We start from the raw sequence: 13,558 nt of genomic DNA, 5'->3' as shown, positions 1-13,558 counted from the left end.
CCTGTTGTTCATCAACGACCTAGAGGACGTGGTTAAGCATTCTAGAGTGAGCTTCTTTGCAGACGATACTAGGGTTTCCAAGCAAATTAGCTGCCTTGAAGACTGCCAACTTCTTCAGACTGATCTTTACAGCATTAAAGATTGGTCCCTATGTAACAACATGAAGTTACACGAGCAGAAGTTCGAACTCCTAAACCACCTACACAATAAGAGGAACTTATCAAGTGAACTTCCCTTCTACGTAGAAAGTCTCCTCTACAAGGTTTCTAGTGACGTCACTCTTTATCCCGTAGAAAACGTTAGAGACCTTGGTGTAAAAGTGTCAAGCGATCTGAGCTGGTCTAAACACGTCGGGGATATGGTCACCAAAGCTAGAAGTAAACTGTCTTGGGTGCTCAGTGTGTTTAAGACACGGGATAAAGTGGTTATGATGACCCTCTACAAGTCTCTAGTCAGAAGCTTATTGGAGTACTGTTGTCTGCTGTGGGACCCAGTCAAGACGACAGAGATTCAGCTTTTGGAGGGGGTCCAGCGTACCTTTACAAACCGCATTGGTGGTCTATACAGCTTAAACTACTGGGAGAGGCTAGCTCATTTGAAGTTGATGTCCCTGCAACGGAGAAGAGAGAGATACATCATCTTGATGATGTGGAAAACGTACAATAACGTTGTTCCAAATAGCTGTAGCATCGAGTTTGTGGAAACATCCAGATATGGCACTAAAGCAGTTGTTCATTCTCTATCAAAGTCGAGTTCGATGAGAAACCAGACACTGTACGATAGCTCGTTCGAAGTAAGAGGATCCAAACTGTGGAATAAGGTGCCGAGTGAAGTGAAAGCCGAGAAAACGTTTGCCAGCTTCAAAGTCAGTTTGTCGAAGTTTCTTGCTTTGATACCGGATAACCCTCCGGTTTCCGGTTATACGTGCAACTGCAGCTGGTCGAATTCCTTGGTAGACTACACGCCATCACGGTGGTCAGACATCTGATGACCCTTCCTGCTACGAGGATAAACCTTACCAAGTTAGCAAGTTAATAAAATATATATTTGAGTAATGAGTAAGTATTAGTGTAAATTAATTTTAACTTTCGTGCAGGGCTTTACTTTGATGGAAAGGTAGGGGACAGCTCCCACTACCTTGGCGTTGGTGGGGTACCCGGGGAAGAAATGTTTGGGGTCTTGCCTAATAAATGACGGTACAGGTCAGTAAGTACTCACTTTAATGAACTAATAAAAGCTAGTGTGGGAAACATTATCAATCGAATTCCGTGTTTATTATTACCTACATGATCGCCGATTTAGAGATTTATTTATAGTTGATATCAATAAGTGTAAAAGCGAGTAACAAACAAAATAGAAATGGCAACTTTGCTCTTTGCAGCCGGATTCATTTGATTGATGGGATCGATATAATATGGCTAATTCATAATTTTTAAACATCCAGGATTGGGAATAGCAAGTGGTATAACGAACAACTTGGAAGAGAAAAAGTAAAACTCTTCAAGAAAGAGAATGATGGGTATCAGTAAGACGCACAATAAATTTCTGGTGTCGTCTCAAGCAAGGAACACAATATACGCTTCTGGTTACCTGATTGTTAATCTATTAATAGTAAAGACAGAGTGACATCTTACCTAGTCCTGCTCAGCCGAAAAGGGCGTTAATTCTTTCGGATTCCAAGATTAAGTCGTTTGACTGCTTCACACTGAGCCATTTGTTGCCTTCAGAGAGATGATTATATATTTCATCTGTGGTATCTGCACCAGCACTACAGATCCATTGAGCAGGCTGATGTTGTTCTCCTCTCTGCGGGCATCGACGACCTCATGAAATATCATGCCCACCCCTCGACTCTACATAACTTTATCGGACGTTCAGTAGATCAGTCTAAAAACACAGGTAACGTTCACTTTTGATTCAATTTCACCTCTTTCCATGAATGCCGATAGATTCAACATCATGAACAAAGCAATTCATCAACTGAACATGGAATTGGTAATCTTGTTTTGCTCTTATGAGTGGGTCAATCATTTATTTTTAATTGTAGTTGACGAAATGAGAGTCTCCACTCAGTGTGTTAAAACATAATTCTTTGTCGACGTTTCGGCTACATGCCTTTGTCATAAACAGGACGTACTGAAAACTTACATAGCTGCAAAGATACAATGTTAAAATAATCTATTAAATTAATCTATTAATACTACGAAATATAACAACAACAAATAACATCTTGAAACACAACAACAATCACAAATTTATCCAAAAGAAACATAAAATATAACGGCTAAAAGAATCCAAACCGCAACAAGCCGTGAACAATTCTTCATAATACTACAAACATTTTACCAAGATAGCTCCTTCATAAAACTGATTAATCAAAAATTATCTAGGTTTATAAGTTCAATATTACATTAACTTCCAAGTATATTCTATCCAATCACCTTCATTTACGGACTCAGACAATTGAGTATTTATTTCTGGGTTTTCACGTTTTATTAGTACCGACTGCCACAATTGACGGTCCACATAGTCTTTACATCTTTTTCGAACTATAAACCGAAACGGTATGTTTGGCATTGAAATGTCTGCATGCTCCTCTAGGTAGTGCTTCCCCATGGCCGTAGATTTGTTGCCATCCCTTACTGATTTGTAGTGTTCCCAGGCTCTACTTCTTTTAAACCTACCAGTTTCCCCAATGTAGGACTTATTACATATTTGGCATATTAATTGGTAGCAAATGTTTTTGATCATGCAGGATTTATCGCACTGGTAGCATTTGCTGTCACTTTGTTTATTGCATTTTGTTTGCTGTAGGCTAGATCTTGTTAAAGCTTCCATGAGACGTTGACCTGATGTGAATGTTACCCTGGTGGAATCCAAGAGGTTTTGATTTCTTAGGGTATAGTAGACTTTTCGACACGTCTGTTCATTTATATAAGGTAATGATAAGTAAGCTATTTTTGAGTTCTTTTTAGGCGCATTTTGTTTATCCAGTGTATTCTGTGTTTCTCGAATAAGTTTCTTGACAATATTAGGAGGGAAACTATTCTTCTTTAGCATATCAGCTATTCTGTTGACACTGAGATCTTGTAGTTCAGGTGTGGAGCTGTTATTGATAGCCCTTCTGATCTCATTTTTGGCTGAGTTCAGAATCGTTCTACGAGGGTGAGCAGAGGCATAATTTAGGAATATGTCCTGGCTGGTTGGTTTAACAAATGGGCATTTTTTTCTAAAACTTCCACTTTGGTGAAAATTTTAAATCAATAGAAAGCATCAAAAAATGATTGTTTGTTGTTTAAAAAGGTCTCAAATGCCAGACTCGATAAGGGTTTACCGTTAAATGCAAATTTTAGTTCATGAAAAGTGCAGCTGAAGTCTGCTGTAAATTTTGCTCCAATTATTTACCTTTTTCTCAAGTCTTACTTCGACAAGTAGGATTAATACTATCGATTTAAATTTACCGCAATTTGGTTTGTACTTTTAGTGTATAAGTATTAATCAAGTGATAAACTTGTGACAAGTATTAATTCATAGAAAAAAATCTACCTTCAAAAGTATGTAATGTAAGTCACAATATTGCCACAAAAGTTTTTTTCCCGACAAATAATCGAATCTAGCCACAACCGAATTCTCAGACCTATCTCTACTACCTTCAAGGACGATAGATCAATTACTGCATGATTGCTAGTGGGTTAAATGTGCCTGTAATTAAGTGTATAAAGTAGTAATGTAAGTCACAGTGTAATGTAAGTCACAATGTAATGTATGTCACACATACCAAAACGACACCTTAAAATCCCTGCTGAGCAACAATACAGTTCAGACTTAATGTTGTTCGACTGTTCTGTTTCATACAAATTCACCTGTAAAAGAACGCGAACTAGGAAGTTGAAAAAACTTCCTATTTGTGAACTGTCTTTGCTGTGTTGTGTTGCTGTCTAAGATTGTCGATTAGGCTGTATCAAAAAACACAAACATGGTCCAATAATTGATGCACCTTCAAAAAAGTTGCATTAGGTCATTGTGAGTTTGGAAAAAAAATTTAGAGTTCAACTCCAACCTTATATCGTGGTATTTTTCGTTTCCATGGTAACCACTCTGTCGCGGTCGCGTTTACTGTTCAATTAAATTCATATCTGGAGAACCATACCACTTAGAGAACTGTGTTATAGCTTAAAAGAACCGGAATAGCCAAGTTTATATTCAACTTATCAATCAACTATATGCCTAGAACCTTTAATTTTTGAGTTAAAGGCAATGATGTATTTCGTCGATATTATTAAAATATGATTTCAAGTTATTGGGGATTATTACATTTATGTGTTATGTTATTACCAAATGAGCATGTAGAATCAAAAAAATTTTGTATTCCAAGTTAATATCACACGAAAATGAATTATTATCTTGGTTTCAGGAGATAAAGTAATGTAAGTCACAAATGTCTGTAATGTAAGTCACAAATGTATGAGGGTGATGTACGTAATAAACGAATGAACGAATCTTAAACTTAGCATTTTTTAGCAGCTTAAGGCCTCAAATTTGCAGAAATTCTAGATGAAAGCTGCTATCTGACATATTCGAGATAGAATTGCAGTTTGAATACACCTAAGTCCGAAAATCAAAGTCTATCCTGTAATGTAAGTCACACTTTTTTGGCAGGCGATTGTGTAAAATTTCCTTAAGACACAGACTAAATTATACCTGCATTGTTCTGAAGAGATTCCGGATACGGAAATAAATACCAAAATATCATCTCATCATGCATGGTTACCGAGTCATGACTCCTCAAAGGTAAAAATTTGCTATCTCGGTAATGTAAGTCACAAAAAAAAATGCCCAAACTATTCCTACATACCAGAAGCTCCCCCCAAACCAGTAGGACTCCCAATCATAGATATGTGGGATAGATATGTAGATGACTGCTTCAGCATAATCGAGGGAGATGAAGACACAGTACTATTGCTGTTTAACTACATTAACTCGTTGAACAGGGATATACAGTTCACATATGAGTGCTCCAAAGATTGTGTTGCATTTTTGGACCTGAACATCTATATGAATACGGTGGACAAGAGGTTAGATTTTTCATTATTTGTTAAACCAACCAGCCAGGACATATTCCTAAATTATGCCTCTGCTCACCCTCGTAGAACGATTCTGAACTCAGCCAAAAATGAGATCAGAAGGGCTATCAATAACAGCTCCACACCTGAACTACAAGATCTGAGTGTCAACAGAATAGCTGATATGCTAAAGAAGAATAGTTTCCCTCCTAATATTGTCAAGAAACTTATTCGAGAAACACAGAATACACTGGATAAACAAAATGCGCCTAAAAAGAACTCAAAAATAGCTTACTTATCATTACCTTATATAAATGAACAGACGTGTCGAAAAGTCTACTATACCCTAAGAAATCAAAACCTCTTGGATTCCACCAGGGTAACATTCACATCAGGTCAACGTCTCATGGAAGCTTTAACAAGATCTAGCCTACAGCAAACAAAATGCAATAAACAAAGTGACAGCAAATGCTACCAGTGCGATAAATCCTGCATGATCAAAAACATTTGCTACCAATTAATATGCCAAATATGTAATAAGTCCTACATTGGGGAAACTGGTAGGTTTAAAAGAAGTAGAGCCTGGGAACACTACAAATCAGTAAGGGATGGCAACAAATCTACGGCCATGGGGAAGCACTACCTAGAGGAGCATGCAGACATTTCAATGCCAAACATACCGTTTCGGTTTATAGTTCGAAAAAGATGTAAAGACTATGTGGACCGTCAATTGTGGCAGTCGGTTCTAATAAAACGTGAAAACCCAGAAATAAATACTCAATTGTCTGAGTCCGTAAATGAAGGTGATTGGATAAAATATACTTGGAAGTTAATGTAATATTGAACTTATAAACCTAGATAATTTTTGATTAATCAGTTTTATGAAGGAGCTATCTTGGTAAAATGTTTGTAGTATTATGAAGAATTGTTCACGGCTTGTTGCGGTTTGGATTCTTTTAGCCGTTATATTTTATGTTTCTTTTGGATAAATTTGTGATTGTTGTTGTGTTTCAAGATGTTATTTGTTGTTGTTATATTTCGTAGTATTAATAGATTAATTTAATAGATTATTTTAACATTGTATCTTTGCAGCTATGTAAGTTTTCAGTACGTCCTGTTTATGACAAAGGCATGTAGCCGAAACGTCGACAAAGAATTATGTTTTAACACACTGAGTGGAGACTCTCATTTCATGAACATGGAATTGTTCGAACTTTCTATCCGAAAGTTCGATGCCAGGCATCTGAAATTCTTTTATCAAAACCGTTGCTACAATTTCAGTACTGCATGAGCAAAAAGGTAAAGGCTGTTTGCGGTCATGCGGTGGCCGAAACAACATTAAAAAACAAGAGAACTGTGAAGCAGAGGTTAAGCTTGTCAGTCATCAGACTGTCATCAGTGTGATACTGTCTCACTGAGAGACAGCCGGATTGTCGGGAAACGGATATCATGGAAGGAATACTAAGACTAAAACGAGCGAAAAACAAACGATCAGTGAAATACATTTCATTTTTCAAACGAGCGTAAAACAAACGATCAGTGAAATACATTTCATTGGGGTAGTGATACATATCATCAGTTACTGAGCATATAATTATAAATGTTTGATCTATTATGGTACATATAATTTTTAATCTTACAGTTGCACAGTCTGTAACGACGACGGTTCACAGAGCGCTGTGACGGAGCTGCTCGGGTACAGGACTGACCTTACAGTCGGAACTGGACTCGTTCAGCGACGATACGCGTTCAGACTCCAATGCTCTATCTTACAGTGGCCACGATCTTACCATTAGTGATATTGACCACAGCCCCCGACGAAGAAAAAGAAGACACAAAAACAAGTAAATACGATTATAGTTATTGTGCATAATATAATGTGTTAGCAAGATTATCATAAGTATAACTTTGCAATCAACAAGGTAAAGCACACTGTTATATTTTTGGTCCTACACTAACAGTATAAGAAGAACACATGAAATTGGGACACATTATCTTTGCCACAAAAGAGGATAAAACCAGGATTATATCGTAGGTAAATCATGGAAAGAAGACAAAGAAAGTAAGTTTACTAGTTGAGTTGGAGAGTAAATTTGGCAATATACTAACTGGTTTATTTTACGTTAAAAATTCGATCAAAATTCTAAAATTTGCCGTTGCCGTTCAACAATTAAAGTTGTAAAATATTCATATTTTATACTGATAAACTTTAGAGGTACAGAACAACCCATGCCATTTTGTAACACTAACTAGTCCAACATAATTCTTAAAGAAATAATATCAAGAAATTAGCGGCTGTCCCTCATCTCCCTCAGCTCCACTGAACCAATCTCTAGCGGTTCTCACATGATCTCTAGCTGTTCCCACGTGACCTCTAGCTGTTCTCACGTGACCTCTAACTGTTCTGACGTGATACTGCACCACTATCCTCGCCATCCTGATATTCATGGTCACCAGGATCAGGTTGTTCCCAATCCCGTGCAACATGAGCAAGCAGTTGCCTAGCTCGTGTCTACCTTTGTTACTGCAGAGCAGGAGTCCTACCCATGATGAGGTCGAACATGCACTGCTGCCTGAGGATCAGAAACACGTGATATTGATAAGGACGCAATTGCCAGGGAGTTAATTAGTTCTTTTGCATCAAAGTACATATTAGATGTTTTGATTCTTTCAATATTCTAATTTCATTCGTACACAAAATCACGAACGCATTTTCATTTATAATCAAAGCTAACACAAAACAGAAGCATGTTCTGGGTGCTTAAATAATTTGTATTGATATTGATTGATTGTACTGTAAATAACATGAACATTTGTTTTACTATCAAGATTTTATTCATTACCAATATTTAATCTGATCATAAGTTTATAATGATATACAACCTTATTATGTCATGCCATGTTTTAGCCATGGATCGAAGAAAAAGGAAAAGAGAAAAAACAGCAAATTAGATGATATATATATAATGATGATATATAATATAATGATGATTATATATATATAACACGATTAAACCTAAAAGAACCACGTGCTATGATTATATTGTAAACATGGTAAATGAGCACAACCGAAAGTGAAACACGGCTTACATTATATTTATATTTTAAAATATCTATACCTGTAGCCAGGGCATAGATTGAGAAGATGTTGACAGCAGTGACATAAGCATAGTACAACATGAAGTTAAGGAAGAGGAAGAGAGCAGTGACAGTTGCTTTGTACACCCTACTAGACTCATATCGTACCCGTTTTAACGTTAACCACACGTACAGGTTCATGCCACAGGTTAGGATCACAACGCACATTATCAGAACATTCTTTATCTCCGAACCTATCATTTAGCAGTCATGTCTATCATTTATCAGTCATGTCTATCATTTATCAGTCATATAAAAGGTAAGGAGTTATTAAGTATTTTGTGCTACTTTTTTACATCAATTTTGTATTCTATAATAATATATTATATTTGAATTAAACATAGGCCAGTAAGCAAATCTGGTCCCCAATCAATCACCTACTCTCCCAAATGTATAACAGTTGTGCAGGACAGCTACTCCTAGCCCAGTGCACCAGGATAATACTGCCATTATTTTAGCAATTCTGAGTCCGTACGACAGCCACTTTGATATCTCTAGATGACGAGAGAGTACCTACAAGGGAGTTTAAGTTAGCAAATCAGAAGAATACTGTTTATTCTTCTGAATTGCAAGGTATTCTTAGATGGCTTGTGCTTAAATTTACCTTGAAGAGCTATACAGTAAAAGAGTTAGACTATGATATAACTAACTCTGATGGTAACAGTAAAAGAGTTAGACTAAGATATAACTAACCCTGATGGTAACAGTAAAAGAGTTAGACTATGATATAACTAACTCTGATGGTAACAGTAAAAGAGTTAGACTAAGTTATAACTAACTCTGATGGTAACAGTAAAAGAGTTAGACTAAGTTATAACTAACTCTGATGGTAACAGTAAAAGAGTTAGACTAAGTTATAACTAACTCTGATGGTAACAGTAAAAGAGTTAGACTACGTTATAACTAACTCTGATGGTAACAGTAAAAGAGTTAGACTAAGTTATAACTAACTCTGATGGTAACAGTAAAAGAGTTAGACTACGTTATAACTAACTCTGATGGTAACAGTAAAAGAGTTAGACTAAGTTATAACTAACTCTGATGGTAACAGTAAAAGAGTTAGACTAAGATATAACTAACTCTGATGGTAACAGTAAAAGAGTTAGACTAAGATATAACTAACTCTGATGGTAACAGTAAAAGAGTTAGACTAAGATATAACTAACTCTGATGGTAACAGTAAAAGAGTTAGACTAAGTTATAACTAACTCTGATGGTAACAGTAAAAGAGTTAGACTAAGTTATAACTAACTCTGATGGTAACAGTAAAAGAGTTAGACTAAGATATAACTAACTCTGATGGTAACAGTAAAAGAGTTAGACTACGTTATAACTAACTCTGATGGTAACAGTAAAAGAGTTATACTACGTTATAACTAACTCTGATGGTAACAGTAAAAGAGTTAGACTAAGATATAACTAACTCTGATGGTAACAGTAAAAGAGTTAGACTAAGTTATAACTAACTCTGATGGTAACAGTAAAAGAGTTAGACTAAGTTATAACTAACTCTGATGGTAACAGTAAAAGAGTTAGACTAAGTTATAACTAACTCTGATGGTAACAGTAAAAGAGTTAGACTAAGATATAACTAACTCTGATGGCAACAGTAAAAGAGTTAGACTAAGATATAACTAACTCTGATGGTAACAGTAAAAGAGTTATACTACGTTATAACTAACTCTGATGGTAACAGTAAAAGAGTTAGACTAAGTTATAACTAACTCTGATGGTAACAGTAAAAGAGTTAGACTAAGATATAACTAACTCTGATGGTAACAGTAAAAGAGTTAGACTAAGATATAACTAACTCTGATGGTAACAGTAAAAGAGTTATACTACGTTATAACTAACTCTGATGGTAACAGTAAAAGAGTTAGACTAAGTTATAACTAACTCTGATGGTAACAGTAAAAGAGTTAGACTAAGTTATAACTAACTCTGATGGTAACAGTAAAAGAGTTAGACTAAGTTATAACTAACTCTGATGGTAACAGTAAAAGAGTTAGACTAAGTTATAACTAACTCTGATGGTAACAGTAAAAGAGTTAGACTAAGATATAACTAACTCTGATGGTAACAGTAAAAGAGTTAGACTAAGATATAACTAACTCTGATGGTAACAGTAAAAGAGTTATACTACGTTATAACTAACTCTGATGGTAACAGTAAAAGAGTTAGACTAAGTTATAACTAACTCTGATGGTAACAGTAAAAGAGTTAGACTAAGATATAACTAACTCTGATGGTAACAGTAAAAGAGTTAGACTAAGATATAACTAACTCTGATGGTAACAGTAAAAGAGTTAGACTAAGTTATAACTAACTCTGATGGTAACAGTAAAAGAGTTAGACTAAGTTATAACTAACTCTGATGGTAACAGTAAAAGAGTTAGACTAAGATATAACTAACTCTGATGGTAACAGTAAAAGAGTTAGACTAAGATATAACTAACTCTGATGGTAACAGTAAAAGAGTTAGACTACGTTATAACTAACTCTGATGGTAACAGTAAAAGAGTTAGACTAAGATATAACTAACTCTGATGGTAACAGTAAAAGAGTTAGACTAAGTTATAACTAACTCTGATGGTAACAGTAAAAGAGTTAGACTAAGTTATAACTAACTCTGATGGTAACAGTAAAAGAGTTAGACTAAGATATAACTAACTCTGATGGTAACAGTAAAAGAGTTAGACTAAGTTATAACTAACTCTGATGGTAACAGTAAAAGAGTTAGACTAAGATATAACTAACTCTGATGGTAACAGTAAAAGAGTTAGACTAAGTTATAACTAACTCTGATGGTAACAGTAAAAGAGTTAGACTAAGATATAACTAACTCTGATGGTAACAGTAAAAGAGTTAGACTAAGATATAACTAACTCTGATGGTAACAGTAAAAGAGTTAGACTATGATATAACTAACTCTGATGGTAACAGTAAAAGAGTTAGACTAAGATATAACTAACTCTGATGGTAACAGTAAAAGAGTTAGACTATGATATAACTAACTCTGATGGTAACAGTAAAAGAGTTAGACTAAGTTATAACTAACTCTGATGGTAACAGTAAAAGAGTTAGACTAAGATATAACTAACTCTGATGGTAACAGTAAAAGAGTTAGACTAAGTTATAACTAACTCTGATGGTAACAGTAAAAGAGTTAGACTAAGTTATAACTAACTCTGATGGTAACAGTAAAAGAGTTAGACTAAGATATAACTAACTCTGATGGTAACAGTAAAAGAGTTAGACTAAGATATAACTAACTCTGATGGTAACAGTAAAAGAGTTAGACTATGATATAACTAACTCTGATGGTAACAGTAAAAGAGTTAGACTAAGATATAACTAACTCTGATGGTAACAGTAAAAGAGTTAGACTATGATATAACTAACTCTGATGGTAACAGTAAAAGAGTTAGACTAAGTTATAACTAACTCTGATGGTAACAGTAAAAGAGTTAGACTAAGATATAACTAACTCTGATGGTAACAGTAAAAGAGTTAGACTATGATATAACTAACTCTGATGGTAACAGTAAAAGAGTTAGACTAAGATATAACTAACTCTGATGGTAACAGTAAAAGAGTTATACTAAGATATAACTAACTCTGATGGTAACAGTAAAAGAGTTAGACTAAGATATAACTAACTCTGATGGTAACAGTAAAAGAGTTAGACTATGATATAACTAACTCTGATGGTAACAGTAAAAGAGTTAGACTAAGTTATAACTAACTCTGATGGTAACAGTAAAAGAGTTAGACTAAGATATAACTAACTCTGATGGTAACAGTAAAAGAGTTAGACTAAGTTATAACTAACTCTGATGGTAACAGTAAAAGAGTTATACTAAGTTATAACTAACTCTGATGGTAACAGTAAAAGAGTTAGACTAAGTTATAACTAACTCTGATGGTAACAGTAAAAGAGTTATACTAAGTTATAACTAACTCTGATGGTAACAGTAAAAGAGTTATACTAAGTTATAACTAACTCTGATGGTAACAGTAAAAGAGTTAGACTAAGTTATAACTAACTCTGATGGTAACAGTAAAAGAGTTAGACTAAGTTATAACTAACTCTGATGGTAACAGTAAAAGAGTTATACTAAGATATAACTAACTCTGATGGTAACAGTAAAAGAGTTAGACTAAGTTATAACTAACTCTGATGGTAACAGTAAAAGAGTTATACTAAGTTATAACTAACTCTGATGGTAACAGTAAAAGAGTTATACTAAGATATAACTAACTCTGATGGTAACAGTAAAAGAGTTAGACTAAGTTATAACTAACTCTGATGGTAACAGTAAAAGAGTTAGACTAAGTTATAACTAACTCTGATGGTAACAGTAAAAGAGTTATACTAAGTTATAACTAACTCTGATGGTAACAGTAAAAGAGTTAGACTAAGTTATAACTAACTCTGATGGTAACAGTAAAAGAGTTATACTAAGATATAACTAACTCTGATGGTAACAGTAAAAGAGTTAGACTAAGTTATAACTAACTCTGATGGTAACAGTAAAAGAGTTATACTAAGTTATAACTAACTCTGATGGTAACAGTAAAAGAGTTATACTAAGTTATAACTAACTCTGATGGTAACAGTAAAAGAGTTTGACTAAGTTATAACTAACTCTGATGGTAACAGTAAAAGAGTTAGACTAAGTTATAACTAACTCTGATGGTAACAGTAAAAGAGTTAGACTAAGTTATAACTAACTCTGATGGTAACAGTAAAAGAGTTAGACTAAGTTATAACTAACTCTGATGGTAACAGTAAAAGAGTTAGACTAAGTTATAACTAACTCTGATGGTAACAGTAAAAGAGTTATACTAAGTTATAACTAACCCTGATGGTAACTAAGCTGAAGAGAAGCGGTACAGCTGTGTAGAAGGAGAGCCAGATCATGTTTTTAAATAGCCAGAAGCTGAGTTCGTCTTGGTTTTTGATGTGAATAACTATAAATATCCCAGATAATGCTGTTAGAATATCTGGAAATATTATATATGTATGATGGTTACAAAGTAAAAACATAATATTATGGTCATTCAATAACTGTTGCTTGAAGTATCAAGTAAAACTATATAATAAAACTATATATGATAGGTTTTTCAGACGAAGCAATCGACTAATATTTTATAACTGCACCAATCACAAAAACACTCCTTGAACAATATGCTGAGTACTTTGATACAGCAATGAGTATCATTTTAGCTATTATATCATCTATTATACTATAAAATCTTAACGATTATATCAACGTCTTAGGACAGTTTGCGAATTATTTACTAAATTAATCAAACTCCAACAACCTGGTACCTGTAGAAAGTAAGTTGAGGTA

Source organism: Bolinopsis microptera, chromosome 11 (genome assembly GCF_026151205.1).
Source record: "Bolinopsis microptera isolate Bmic1 chromosome 11, MBARI_Bmic_1.0, whole genome shotgun sequence".
NCBI classification, from domain to species: domain Eukaryota; kingdom Metazoa; phylum Ctenophora; class Tentaculata; order Lobata; family Bolinopsidae; genus Bolinopsis; species Bolinopsis microptera.
This window is presented reverse-complemented; position numbering follows the sequence as displayed.